Source organism: Ctenopharyngodon idella, chromosome 13 (genome assembly GCF_019924925.1).
Source record: "Ctenopharyngodon idella isolate HZGC_01 chromosome 13, HZGC01, whole genome shotgun sequence".
Classification (NCBI taxonomy): domain Eukaryota; kingdom Metazoa; phylum Chordata; class Actinopteri; order Cypriniformes; family Xenocyprididae; genus Ctenopharyngodon; species Ctenopharyngodon idella.
In genome coordinates, this window is record NC_067232.1 from 34,164,609 (window position 1) to 34,180,280 (window position 15,672).

Consider the following 15,672-nt stretch of genomic DNA (forward strand, 5'->3'; position numbering starts at 1 on the left):
AACCGGCCATCAGTGGAGTAAAACCTCTAAACCTCATAAACCTCTTATGTGTGTCAGCTTTAGCAGTTTCACAGCACTTAATAGTTTGTTTTCCTGTAAATGGCAAAAGTCACAAACCGAAATCCAGCTAAAAGAGAAACTGTTACTAATATTTTCACACTCAAATCTAGTGTGTGTCATGATGAAATGAAAAACTAGTCTGAAAGGCACAAATATATATTGGTGCAATGAATCAAAAACCGATTACCATGGAAACTATTACCACGGAGACAGGTGTATTTAATTACTCCTGTCTGATTAATTTTGTTTGTGGAGGAAATTAAAAATAAATGAAACTTTAAAGCAGTTTGCAGTTCACAAAAGCATTCTGATAAGTGTGTCATGCATTTACTTTCTAATGCAATTATTTTCTTTGTGTTGTTCATCTGATTGAGCTCCAGTCTCATAATTGCACATCATGACAACAGTTTAATTGTTAAATAAATGATTTGGAGCAGCGAAACAACTCAAACAACACATTTCAAGCTATTGCATGTGCAAGTTTTCACATTTAAAGACAAAATTGTCAATCTCCAGCAAGTGTCAAATGGTTTGCTTCTCTGCTGTGTTCTCACTTTGCATTGGAAAAAAAAATCTATTTGATTCATAGAAATAACAGAAATTGCTTTCATAACACATTATAGTATATTAAAGAACATCTGAATTCTCAATGTTATAAAACACAATTCTCTATAAATGAAGGTTTGTAACTTGAATGTGAATCTGTTACGTTCAAAATAAAGCCTCTGCAATGCAGTTATAGCACAGGTCACACTAACATATAGCCGAATGTCACATAGATGATCAAAGTGTTATAGCTTTTTACGGCCTGCTACAACAGACAGTGCTTCAATAGCACAGGTGGGTAGTAACGAAGCACATTTACTGCGTTACATTTACTTGAGTATTTTTTTTTTTGTGGAAAATTTGTACTTTTAAGAGTTTAAATGTGGGTACTTTTACTTTAACTTGAGTACATTTCTAATGCAAAATCTGTACTTTTACTTTGTTATGCTGGGCTACTGTATTTTAATGCAATACTGTACATGTTAAGAAATGCGTAGTTTATTCCAAGCGCGCTGTCTCTTTTTTCATGAACGATGCACCATTCACAAATGAATCACTCTTTTGAGTCAATTCTGTTCAAATACTTGATCAAACAAGTTGGCAAAACTGTCTAAATTGGTTCGTGAATCAGTTTAAATGATTTGTTCAGTTCCTGCAAGCACTGAATCGTCTCAAGTGGTTTCTCACGTTGGATCAAGTGGCAGTGGACCTACAGTCAATTAAAAGCAAATCTGCAAATGCATCCTACTGTTTCACAGCGATGAAGATCTCTATTAGTTGAACTGCGTATGCTGTCTGTGAACAATTCCACAGGTATCGATTTCATTTGATTTAAATTAATACAGCCAACAGCCAACATTTTACAACCAAACAGATTGTTACGCCACGATGACGTCTCCACTACAAAGTATGTAGCATTTCTTTACCGGTTTTTTAGACATATCTTAATTTATACATTAAATAAGCTACCAGAGAGTATGAAATGAACACCCGCCGTCCCGTGGTAATTTGTGGGTGCAGTGGTGGCGCCGGCAACCTGTTTGTGTTGAAAATTAATGCATTTGCGTAGACATAATTAACCAGTTTACATGCGCCTGCAGAAATATACATTTGATTACATTTTGGAGAACAGACGGAAGAAGATCCGTCATTGTGTCTTTAATCATTGTTTGTGTGCTGATGTTCAGCGGTTATGAGCAAAAGCACATGTGAAGAGTTTTCTCTCTTCTTTCAAATGTAGCTGTATACGTTACAAAGCAAAGGACATGCAATGATATTCGGTCTACAGATACCAGAAATAATGCTCGTCTCTTCTGTGTTTGTTGCAAAGACATTTAATTATGATAATAATAATTTAAATATCTAAATAATATGCTCCCATGCTATTGTATACACACACATATATTATATATATATATATATATATATATATATATATATACACACACACACACACACACATACATGTGTATATATATATATATATATATATATATATATATATATATGTGTATGTATGTATGTATATATATACACATATACATACATATATACACACACATACATATATATACATACATACATACATATGTGTATATATATGTATATGTATATATGTGTGTATGTATGTATGTGTATATATATATATATATATATATACAAATTACAAAGTAACTAGTAACTAGCTACTTAAGTAGTTTTTTCATTGGATACCTTTTACTCTTACTCAAGTAACTATTAAGATTATTACTTTCACTTTTACTTTGAGTAAATATTTCTATAAGTACTTGTACTTTTACTTGAGTACAGTTTTTGGATACTCTACCAACCTCTGTTCAATAGCTAATACTTCACATATGTGCAGTTTTCAGATGAACAAGCACCATAAGGAGGATGTAGTTCTGCCTCAGCATCCTTTTTTCCATTATACAATGGAGCATACATGTGAAGAGCCACTAACACACTTCTGTTCCTAATGTTTTCTCTTTTTTTTTTGTTATAGGCTTTGGTGCATTGTTTGTTATAAGCTTAGGTGAGAATTGGCGAATGCGGAAGCACAAAGGACCAAGCAAAACAAAATGCCGGTCACAAATTAGAAGTCTAAAATGAGAAGTTTTAAAGAAAAAAAATGTCTCAGGACATGCAATGTTTCTTACGAAAACCATAACTTTGCTTCAGAAGGCCTGTATATACACTGGAGTCGTATGGATTACTTTTATGATGGGTGGATGCACTTTTTGGAGCTTCAAAATCTCAGGCGCTATTCAGTGCCATTATAAAAGCTGGGAAGAGCCAGGATATTATTTAATATGACTCCGATTGTGTTTGGCTGAAAGAAGAAAATCACTTAGGATGGCTTGAGGGTGGGGGCAAGTCTACAGGGATAGTGTACAGTCAGCAGATTGTTATTCAAAAGAAACCTCTTCAGGGTGATGAAACAGCCCACTGCTAAATTATTACACTTATTATACAGCTACTTGCAAATAATTGAACAAAATATTAATTTGACATATTTTATTACCTCAAGATGACTCGCAGTACCCCGCTTGAGTCTTATCAGTTGAGCAGTTGCTGTCCTGGAATAATAGACCACTAGATGGCGTGATTGAAGAATCAGAGTCGAGTGTCGCAGGAAGCCCTGTAAAAATATAAATGAATGATGCTTGGTTTAGCACTAGGCATGGACAAGTTTGTGAAGTGACTGCCAATGCCAAGTAAATGTAAAGCACAATGGATCTACTTCAAAGATCACTACTACCAAAACTAAGACAAGAAAACATGACTAGGTGTATCTTGCCCTCAGATTCATCAGTGGGTAATGAACTGTGTGCCTCAAAATATTAACTTCTGACAGTATGAAGCTGAGCAAATTAAGACGCCACTTAGAGACTGCACATCCCGAACACAAAGAGAAGCCCGTTGAAGTTGAGAAGTTGTTGATTACAATGTTTTAAATAAATCCTATAGGATTTCATGTCTGAGAGTGTCTTTATGTGGGTGCATGCAGATGGGGTGCTTGAAAATATTTTACTCTACAAAAGGGGGCCTGGCAGAAAAAGTTTGGGAACCACTGTTAAAGACAACTGAAGAAAAACAAATCCTTAGGTTGTGCTCAAATTTCACTCTTACTGAGAAGGTTTTTCTGCTCATATTACATGGTGCAACTGAGGAAAAACTCTAAAGTAACCATACATGTACCGATACTGCTGTTGGAGGTTGGAAAGTGGGATTAAATTACACCTTGTGAAGCAGAAATCAGCAGGGCTGTTGTTTAGAGGATACACTTAAATGTACTTGAAGATAGTTGTTGCACAAAATGAAACCCATGCCACAAACTGAAAATGTGCTTTTAGTTTTCTAGACAGAGTCTGCACAGTCACATAAGTTAGACCTTTTCCACCAACAGGGTACCAGCGCAGGCGTCTATGCCAATGACCAAATCTGGCCTAGTTTCAAGCATATCTATCAAAGATAAAGCAGTCCTGGGCTAGTAAAAATGCACCACCCTTTTAAAAGGGGTCATATGATGCTTTTTAATGTTTTTTTTTCCCCCTATAGTGTGTAATGTAGTGGTGGGCGATATGTGCTTAATGCGCTTCAACGTTTTTTTAACATTAAATGCTTAAAATTGCATGTAAATGATAAACTTTCATGATCATGCAGAAAAGACACATCACGTGAGCTTAACCGCGATAGAGACAATACTCCAAAATCTCTACTGTTTGACAAATTTCTACCGGTATATCGCCCATCCCAAATGGTTTGTGCATGTATCTGCAAAGGTACAAAGCTCATAGTCTCCCACAAGGGGATTTATTCTATATAACAAAGGACACTAATTCAGACCTGCCAGAAACACCTCAATCAAGTCCAGATATTACTTCCACAAATGTCTACAGCACAATGTGAATTGTTGTCGTCACGTCACCGAGACACTGTGTGTTTAGATATAAAAGCAAAACCCCTTTGTTTGGCCTTCTGAAAAAGGATGAAACTAGGAATCAGTGGTTAAAGGGATAATTCACCTAAAAATAAAACATATGTCATTAATTACTCGCCCTCATGTCGTTACAAACCCGTAAGACTTGTTCATCTTTGGAACACAAATGAAGAAATTTTAATGAAATCTGAGAGATTTCTGTCCCTCCATTGACAGTCTACGCAACTACCACTTTGACGCTTCAAAACATTCATAAAAATATTGTTAAACTAATCCACATGAATTGAGCAGTTTAGTCCAAATTTTCTGAAGAGACTCGATCACTTTATATGATGAACAGATTTAATTTATGCTTTTATTCACATATAAACATTGATCAGTGGACAAACAGAAGCGATCGAGTCTCTTCAGAAAATTTGGACTAAGCTGTTCGATTCATATGGGTTAGTTTAACGATCTATTTATGAACTTTTTGAAGCATCAGTGGTAATTGCGTGGACGACATTAACTGTTTTAATAATTGTTTTAGAAGCCTTGGAAGCTATTTATGGTAAGAGGAGATACAATTCTTTCACACGCTTGAGGTGTTTGGCCAATCACAATGCATTGGGTCAGCTGGCTAATCAAAGTACTATGTATCAAAAATACTATGTATTTATTATTTATTTATTTATTTATTTATTTATTTATTTATTATACATATTCTGTTACACCCAATAAACAAAATAATGAACTTTTAAAATAGCATCATATGACCCCTTTAAACCTTCTGATATCAAACCAGGACAGAAATGTCACTTTATTGTGTCACTTCTAGTTAGGACACAGTCTAAGATGCTTTAAATAAAAAAAATAAAAAATAAAAACGTCTGCTAAGTGACTCCTTAGCAAGAATAAAACGTCTTCAAACTATTCAACACATCCAGAGAATTAAATCACCAGTGAGGAGCAGTGAGAATTATGGCTGACTGTATTAATGCTAAACCAAAGTCCATTCAGAGAATGACTCCTTTCAAATCTTGTGTTACCCAGTACCTGTGGAGCACAGAACAGTCCCGCATTAACAGCACTTGACCTTGGCATTATCATTTATTCTAATAGTAAATCAAACCCTGAATAAGGAATGTCTGCATAATTCACAATTTTCCTTTTAAAAGGTCAATGAAAGTCTGACAACCAAACCCGTTGTCATTACCAACCAAATTTCAGAGATGTTTTTCTGCACTCTCTTTATTGAGCTAGGCTATATGCATGCAAATTCAAGAGAGTAGCCGGAAGATTGAGTGAACAAAACACAGGGATTTGGTCTTATTTTTTTTCCCCCACCTAACAGTGTGAAGTGTATTGTCTATTATCATGAATTTCCCTTCACTGTAGGGAAATTCAAAAATGTTTCATTATGGATTAGCCCTGCATTTCTATCAAAACTGTAATGTGTGTTTGGGTGAATCTCACTAAGATATGTTCAAGTCATATTTCAACTCAGTATCAAAAGGAAAAATCTATATAGTTTTTATATTATATATTACACACATACATATATATATATATATATATATATACATATATATACATATATATATATATATATATATATATATATATATATATATATATATATATATATATATATATAGCTGCAGTCGGTAAGTGTTGCCTCTTTGTCGCCATCTCTGTTTGAAACCTCCAACAGTTACTGTTGCAGTTACGTTCAGAATTATCATCTTTACGTGTGTTGTGCATCGGCACGGCTCCTCAGCGAGGATGTATCTAATGTTTGCTGTCAGTCACCACATCGGTGTGGATACTGTACTTCAGAATCACAGATTCTACGTCTTGGAAGTATGACCAAAATAAGAATTTTCACCAGAAAATGTCTGAACAAGTAAGTAACAAGTCTGTCACTTTTATTCTGACCAACTAAGGAAAAAAAAAAAAAAAGCATTACAATAAATCGTGCTACCAATGGTGATTAAATCTAACGATCGCTTTGCTCAGATCAAGTCAAACCATCCAAATTATTATTATTGTTATACTTTGTTCTCAAATTGTTCATGTTAACAACATCAGCATTGCGTGACTATGTGTATTTAGTGTGTATTAGTGTTACCTGTAGATTTCAGTTTCCGTAGCCACTCCGGAGTCTTAAGTCTTTTGCTTTTGACTACGGGTGAATCTCCAGTTGTCACTGATGATTGTCATTTGGACCTTTCTGGATTACAATCCGCCATTAAAATGATAAGTTTAATTATAGCAGCTGCTGTGAGAAAAGGCTATAAATGATCCGCTACCAGCAGCATCCTCCACATGCAATACAGCCTACTAGCTGGGACTCGTTCTTTATGTAAACAGACATGACATAAAGATGCAAGACGAACGGCTACATGCTCAAATTTCCCGCAGAAACCCACCAGTACCAATTTTATTATAAAACATTATTACAAGCTTACCGTTGTGAATCGGGCTAAGGTAAGGAGATATTTTTGAACACTGGCTGGTTATGTACTTACTCAAAAATTGATTGTGGGTAATTTTTAACCAAAAAAGTTACGGACTGCAGCTTTTTTTGATTATTTTGAAAAAAAGCAAATGAAAATAACCTTACCACCAAATTCTCATTACCGTAAAGCAAAAAATAAAAATAAAAAAACCAATACAACTACTTATACTAAACTCAAGGTTATACTCTGGTACTTTTTTGTAAGTCTTACCTTGCTTTCACACCGCCGCTAGCTAGAGCGTCAAAGTGTCAGTCGGCGGCAAGCTCCAGCGAGAGCGGCGCGGCGGCGCGTCTTGGATGGTGAGAGTTGAAGTCAGGTCAACTTTATGGTAATGAGCTATGACGCGGTTCAGCGGCAACCAATCGGAATGTAGAGGTCCTCGCTTGAGAGGATTCCAATTGGTTGCCACATTCCCGCCGGCGGCGGTTTGAACGCAAAGTACAGCATTGTTGGCAGGGCAGCCAAGTTCGAATTTTGACGCTCTCACCGGCGGCGGTGTGAATGCACAGTTATATGTCCAGCTGTTAGTCAGACACATAGTACTCTGCAGTTTAACTCTGAGATCCAGTATTGCTGTGTGTCTGTGTGTGGCGGCTCTCAGGTCTGCGTCAGCTAATGAAACTGAAGGGGTCTAATTAAATGAGTAACACCCTCTATTAATTTTGATCTTGCTCTTCACACTCACCTGAACAATACAAAGCACTTTAACAGAGCTCTCATCCCCTCTCCAAGTGCTCTCACAACAGTGCTTTACTAGAGCAAAAAAGCCACACTTCACTAAAACAATACATTCAACGACACATGTCCCCACATCAACCCAAAAGCACAAATGACGTTAGAAAAACCAAAACACGCAATTAAAAGAAAAAAAAGCTCCTCTCTATTTAAAAAAAAAAAAAATAGAGAATGCATTTATTACAAATTAAAATATATTATACTATACTATACTATACAGTGGAATCCCAAAGTCTATACACACACACTCAACCTCCACCACAGTCAGTCGACGGGCAACAGGCATTTCCTGTCTTTAACCATACCTCTGCTTTCACAGACTCATTTCAAAGGCTGTTTGCATCGCACCTCTGACAATTCTCTCCTATTTGACCCAGCAGGGCTCATGAGTGGGCCGTGCAATTACGCAGCAGGGGAAGACATCATAAATAGCTGAGAGACATGGAGCCAATAAGAAAAGAAAAAATCCTATTTTCATTTCCATCAGCTCCAGTCCAAACTACTGTTGCATGTGCTGTCTTTATCCATGGCTCAGGAAACAAAGCAGAGCCCTGGAACCATTGGTAACAATGAGATGGATTCAGATCCAGGGAATGGAAAAATGCTCTGGTGAGGAGAGAGAGCAAACCAGCAAGGATTTTAATAATTTATTAATAAACTAGTGTTTTTTGAGTCAATGTTGGTGGCAAAAATGAAGTGACTCATATTGGCAGTATAGTGGATGTGTCGAAATGCATATTAAGTTAAACGTCATGCAGTAAGTGCTGTACAATTTAGCTTCCACACTCCACACGAACACTTGGATTAGGGCTGGGGGCGATATGGCAAAAAAATAAAATCTTGATTTTTTCAGAGCGATTGACCGATTCACGATTTCAATGTTTTTAAATATAAACTAGTCAACTTAAAAACGCAACTACAATATACTACAAATGACTTATTTGTTAAATATCTTTGCAGAAAATATTCATGAAATATGAAGGCAAATGTTGTACAAACTTATCTTAAACATATGTCTTAGCCAAAAAGTAATAGCAATAAATAATATCAGTAATAGGCTATTATTAACAGCACACGCTTTGTAAAAACAGGAAATAACAGCCCCTCTCAGTCTGTCACCATCATGCAAACATGAAATATCAAACATACAGTAGTAGTTCTTTGCAGGTTTTTGCATTCCATTTTTCCTATTGTTTTTATATTTGGCTGACGTGTTTCGCTGTTGCACTCGTGTCTCGCATCTTTTGCAGCGTCTCATCCTTGAAACGGCATTCTAAACACGCAACCCTCAGGTTAAAATAGTTCAGCTCGCGTTTAATAACTTTGCTTTTTTTCCCCATTCAACTGCCCGCGTCTCTTTTTTTATTTTTTTTTTTCAACACAATAACGCATTTCTGAGTGAACAGCTGCTTAAGACTAGCGATGTTCTACGTCACACGAGAGCAATCAATCTGGCGCACCATCATGTGGTCGGATCATTTTCTTCTCTTAACAGTTATAATTCCTGTATTGTCAACGTCTAATTGTAACATTCGCTAACATTTTTATTTAAAACGTGATTTCCTGATTAAAAAAAAACAAAAAAAAACACCATTAAATTCGAATTAATCGGGAAAAAAATTTGCCCATCCCTAACTTGGATATCCTGTGTGCATAATAATAGCAAATATTTATCTAGGATAACGTTAACGTAGAGCGAGCAGCCATGTTAAGTGGCTAATGTTAGGCTACTACTTACTGCGTGACTTCACCAAATCATGTAGAGGGGTTTATTTTCTGCAACAAACCGATTAATTAAAATCTGGTCGACTACACCTCTTCTCGTCGACTAATGTTTAGTCAGCTGTTAGGGGGCAGCCCTATAAATCAGCGAGCTGATACAACCTATCCTCTGAAAGACATAAGAAAAACTGTGCGCATTTGTGTGTGACGTCTTCAGTTTGACATCCACAGCACTAACCCTGGCTCCATGTGCCTCGAGTGACATTTCAAGTCAAGGGTTGAGACTTTATAAATGGTGAAAGTAAATCACTGCTCACCAGCTCCTTAACTTATACTGACATTCCACATCTCAAAGTGAGCTTTTCGTTATTCTTTTTTTTTTTTTACTCTAAGGGGGAGCAGAGAAAATGATGGGTAAAGATGGAGGGAGAAAAAGAGGGAATGGGATGGGCAAATGCTGAGACGCCTGCATGAGGACCACAACTCTAAGCATTGGTTGCAGCAGTATTTCGGATTATATCTATGTGAGGAAATTGAAACGAATATATATAAATAACTGAAAAAAATAACTAATTAGATAATCTAACGATTTTCCTTATTACATTGTTGCAAATATTGCATTGATACTTTAGATCGGTGGTACTCAATCATGCAGCTATTCATGATGTTAATGAATTATGTACTGTAAAGAGTAGCTACATTTTTGCACTAGTGTTGTCAAAAATACCGGTACTTCAGTACCAAGTCAGTACTGAAATTTGGAAAATGTGACAATACCAGCATTTCTGTAGTACCGGTAGTACCGAGAATCCGGGTATATTCAGTACCCACTGATAGGGCTGTGCCAGTATTTACTTGAATATGACACAAGTCAAAGCTTTGTTTACAAAAGAAATAATACGTTAGCAATTAAATGTGACATCGCAGCCATGGAAACATTTTGGTTCATGCCGAATGAGAGAGGTAGGTGAGTCCATAAATTTAAGCTTTGTATTCTGTTTTGCGAATCGCGATCTGATCACCCGATTAGCAGAGAATTTAACAATATTCCATTAGTTATTCCACTAAACAAGGAATCTCTTTCTTTTCCCAAATCTTCACTCACGAAGGAGATTATAAACGTTTCTTCCTTTCGTTCGCATTTAGGCCTATTATAGGCTATTCGCATTCTTTACTGTGGTAAAGTAGAAAAAATACCGTAGGACAGAAACCTTTTTGCTTCAGTTTCACTAACGGAATAGCTAAAATAAACACGCACGTCTGTTGAAAAAACCAGCATATGCTGATAAGGTAGGTTTTGAAGCTGGTATGCTGGTTTGAGCTGGTCCATGCTGGTCCAGGACTAGCTTAGGACCAGCATGGACCAGCATAGGACCAGCATTTGACCAGCATAAACCAGCTCAAACCAGCATACCAGCTTCAAAACCTACCTTAACCAGCATATGCTGGTTTTTTCAACAATACAAAATGGATGTTTGAGCATTTATTTATTTTTTTTATATTTCAAAATTTATTTCATTGAGGTAGCCTATATATACACACACAAACATACACACATGCTCCAAATCATATTTAATATGTTTTTAAAATAGGCTATATAAAATAGTAAAACAGTTCCAACAGATTTTGCTGTGGTACCAAAACCAGTACCGAGAACCGTAAAATTTTCATGGTATTGGTACCGACTACTGGAATTTTGGTACCGTGACAACACTAATTTGCACACATTTATATTAAGGATTACACAAGTCATTTTTAGTAGTTGACTAATCACCAAGCAGTTAATTTAATTTTAATATAGCTTTATGATTATTTAGAATGTGTTTTTTTTTTTTATATATATTTTTAGTTTTCATGATAATTTTAGTTTAATTTTTAGTAATTTCATTATGTGCTTTTGTCATATATATATATATATATATATAGCTATTAGGTTTCATTTATTTTTATTTCAGTTTTAATTTTAGTTAGTTTTAGTTTTTTTATTTATTTCCAGTTAATAATTTAAGTGCTTCAACTTTGTTCAAAATTTCAGTACAGTATATTGCCAAGGTAACATTTCTAATTTTGGTTTAGTCTAAGTTTTCAACTAATATTTACGAATATTGTATTTTCTTTGAGCTTTATTTCAATTGACAGAAATGTTTTTAACAGTGTTAGTTTGTCAACGATAACCCTGTCACCAGGTCAGTGTAAATGACACATTGACTAGCTCTCTAACTTAGTTATTCCATATACGAAAAAGAACCAGATGGAAATGTTTGAAAGAAAGAACCACATGAGTAATCCTTCATGAAGTTAAAGCGCTCTGCAGTTATCACAGGAAAAATATAGAACGCTTAAATGTCAAAGTCAGAACTTTGTCTAATTAACATAACCCACCTGTAATTACATGAGTGACTTTAAAGCTCAGCTGATATGAAATGGCTTATAAAGCCAATAAATGAATATGGGATTAAAATATGTGCATGTCAGAGACATTTGAATATAACACAACAGTTGACATTCTACGTCCCAGCGCCGCCTGATTAACCTGTCTGCAGGCGAGCGCGCCCGTCATCAGACTTAATCGTTGCACTATATTGAGGTCTGCTGATACATTATAAATGTCAGTGTTGATGCCAGACCACTGACTTTCCAAATTATGCTAATGAGAGTTTGAGCATAATGCAATGGACACAGGTCTGTCAATAATTCTTTGTCAAATGACGTGTTCTTCGATCAAATATAAAGAATTTTTCACATTCAGATGAACCACAACTCACCTTCCTCCTCCTCCATTTTTTTAATAAATTTATTTTTGTTGTTTTTGCCTTTATTATGACAGGACAGTAAGCAGACAGGAAGCGAAGTGGGAGATAGAGGGGGGGACGGGATCAGGAAAGGTCCAAGAGCCATGACTCAAACTCGTTAGGCTATATGTCGGCATGCTGCCCACAAGGCTATTGGCACCGACCACCTTCCTCCTCCATGAGTTGAAAATGTGACCACACACAAATCACTCAATACTGGGAGTTGTTCTTTCTTTAGATTGGGGCACTTTAACCCTAGTTTAAGAAACATTTCACACCTGTAACTTTCAAAGAGTCTCTCACAATGAAATTACGTGAAGAAATACGAAAAAAGGGTGTTGAGTTTATTATATATATATATATATATATATATATATATATATATATAGGGGTGCATTGTAATGACATTTAATGTACTTGCATTTAATTGACATTTGTAGTTACGCCCCTAACCATAACCCAACCCCTATAAACCTAACCCTAACCCCTAACCATACCTCACAAATGCATTTGCAGTAAATGTGGGAATCTTCCAGAACAACATGCAGTTACACAGTAATCTTGTAGGTATTTCATGTTAGTACATAGTAGTTAATGCCACCTAGTATGTGTGGCCAAAAACATTATCTTAACCAACATTACAATATAATACAACTCCCATGACCGTAATATGAGATCATACACCGCAATAATGGGGGATTATGAATTGGGATGCAGTGATATTCAAATTTTGAAAAAGCAGATAATTATTGCCATGTCATAGCTGAGAACAGATATTAAAATTCTATATTATTTTGTTGAAATAAGTATGAAAAATAAAACACTAATAACAATCATTTGTGAATTTAGTGAATTTAAGCATCACTACACTATAATGTACAGAAACGAAAAATCTATTTCGAGACTGCTATAGATTACAGTTTACAGTGCTTTTCAAATTATTAGTGTAAAGTATGAAGATAAATAAATGATAAAAAAATCTTTATTAACAGCTGATAATTGATATGGCACCAAGATATCTTGCATTCCTAGCCAACCTGAAAAGAATAAAAAGTGAAATAATAAACTAATTAAGTATGGACAAGCGTGAAAATAACCCAGGATTAGGTTCACCCAAATGGATTGGATTAACAATTTTAAGTGTTGAAAACCCTTGAGTCTTTTCCCTACTGTTCATAGCCTGCTTAAGCCAGATAGAGTGCTCATTACAGCATAGGGCAATTCCAGGGAGTACAGAGCAGGGGAATGTGCGCCGAGATCCAGCCAGGGAGAACGCGAGAGAGAATGAACTGTACTGCCTCGCAAGAGTGGCATAGTGATGCCGATATATCTGCGTGAAGTGCAGAGACAAGCCAAGAACAACAACAGATGGAGACTCCCATGCATGTGTGAAGTCACGTCTCTCTTATATTAGCCTGCCTAACTTACAAACCTCAGCGCTTTCCCTCTTCATCTGTCTCTCTGCACCACTGGGCTCTTCGAAGGAGAAACAATGAGGCAGAGGCAAACGGGATCCAGGAGCTATTCAACAGATGTTCCCACAGTCTGCATCTCAAAGACAGTCCAAAGCAACACAGGACAAGCCACACAGCATTAACCTACTAGCTTAATTAGAAAGAGCTCTCAGTAAACTAAGCAAGACACAGACATATTGAGAATTATTATTTTGAAAGAATAAAGGTAGAAAGAAAGAGCATGACGAAAAGGAAGAGAGCAGGCAAGAGAAGATGTGGAATAAACAGAAAACAAATAAACTGTTTTCCAGGTTGACGCACCAGCAGTCAGGAACAAGACAGCTGCAGTATGGTTTGTTAAAAGAGTTTCAGGAAAAACTACAGCATACAGCATCTAGAGACACTGAGGTATGTGAAGCAAAGCTGAAAAGAGACCACATACAATGAAAGGTCTGTTCTAGCTTATCCACGTCAGCTCTCCTTAAACTAGAAGCCCACTACCTGATTTTCTCCACAGATTTTCAGTTGTTAGCTGTGTCGTCTAACAACTGACTTCAGTACCAAGTTGGTCCTGAAATTTTAAAAATGTGGCGATACCAGCATTTCCTCCTCGCATTTTGAGTGATGTTGATTCTAACTAACTTAAACATTTTAAATATTTAAAAATTTGATTGGCCACTGTGTTTACGTGCTCAACAGATAGGTCTGTGATTGGCTACAATGATCAACACTTGTCAATGATCAAAAAATGTTGTAAATAGACATCGTTGACGCTCTTCACTGATCCCTAATATATCCGCTGATATACGGATCCGCTGACAGATCTAGCCTGTTTTCAAACGCTCCCATGTGTATCTGTGTAAGCTCTCGGTGAAGAGCGTCACAGAGGTCTATTTACAACATGTTTTTGAAGCGTCGATCACAGACATGTTGAGCATGTGAACACAATGGCCAATCAATGGCCAATGCTGGTATCATCACTTTTTTTTTTTTTAATTTCATTACCGACTTGGTACCAAAGTTGGTAATTTTGACAACACTAGCTTCATTTACTTAAAAATCCAAATAACAAAGGTGGACATAAAACAAAAGTCAACATTAGCAATCCAAACAACTCAATTATTTGGCTTATGTCAAATTTCATTAAAAACAACAAATTATCATTATTTACTCTACGCTCCAAACACATTTTTTTTGTGTGTGTGTCTCTTTTTTTTTTTTTTAAAGATTCTTTCCCCATTTTTCCATGAAACAACAAATGTGACCACAGTGACCACACTTGTCAAGCTCCACGAAGGATGAAAAAAACACAAAGAACCAAATTGGTCCACTACATACTAGGGGTGGGAGAAAAAATAAATCGATTCTCAAAGAAGAATCGATTATTGGCCATGCTTTATGGACAAGACACTAACGATAAGCTCTGATTCATCATGTGGTTTTACCACCCGTATTAATATGGTGGTCATCATTTATGGTAAAGAGCAGATTTAGGTAGTTCAAATAGATTGGTACATTAACATTATATCACTTAAAATATACAGTAATGCATTGCAAAATACACAGGCACCAATACACCATCCTGTACTATCAGAAACATACCAGGGATATTTTTTACAACATATGTAAGGCATGGTCCAAAATTTAGTTCATTATTCATGCAAAGTAAGGTGTTACAATATGTGACAGGAAATCAGAAAGAAATCAGTAAGGTTAAAACAGACATGGTCTAATTATTAGGAGATATCAACCTTCACGGTTCTACCATTGGAGAAGGTGTAACGGTCAACTTAAATCAGGTGTGCCCGTAATAAGCAATTACATCACATACTTGACATCATTTGATTTCTATCAGAGTTGTGCAACAATGAATCACTGTTTGCGGATTCCATAGAAATGAACGAGAAGTGCCATAAACTGAA

At 36.1% G+C, this 15,672-nt stretch overlaps 1 protein-coding gene across 4 annotated transcripts in view; it reads right to left on the reverse strand.

The window, feature by feature from the left end:
* The window catches only part of tjap1 (tight junction associated protein 1 (peripheral)), a 127,219-nt gene that overhangs the window by 92,130 nt on the left and 19,417 nt on the right, over window positions 1-15,672 (reverse strand). For all 4 annotated transcript variants that reach the window (XM_051917017.1, XM_051917018.1, XM_051917015.1 and 1 more), the window contains exon 2: window positions 3,128-3,244. The gene's annotated coding sequence lies outside the window, so the exon portion shown is untranslated. The remainder of the gene's footprint in view (window positions 1-3,127; window positions 3,245-15,672) is intronic.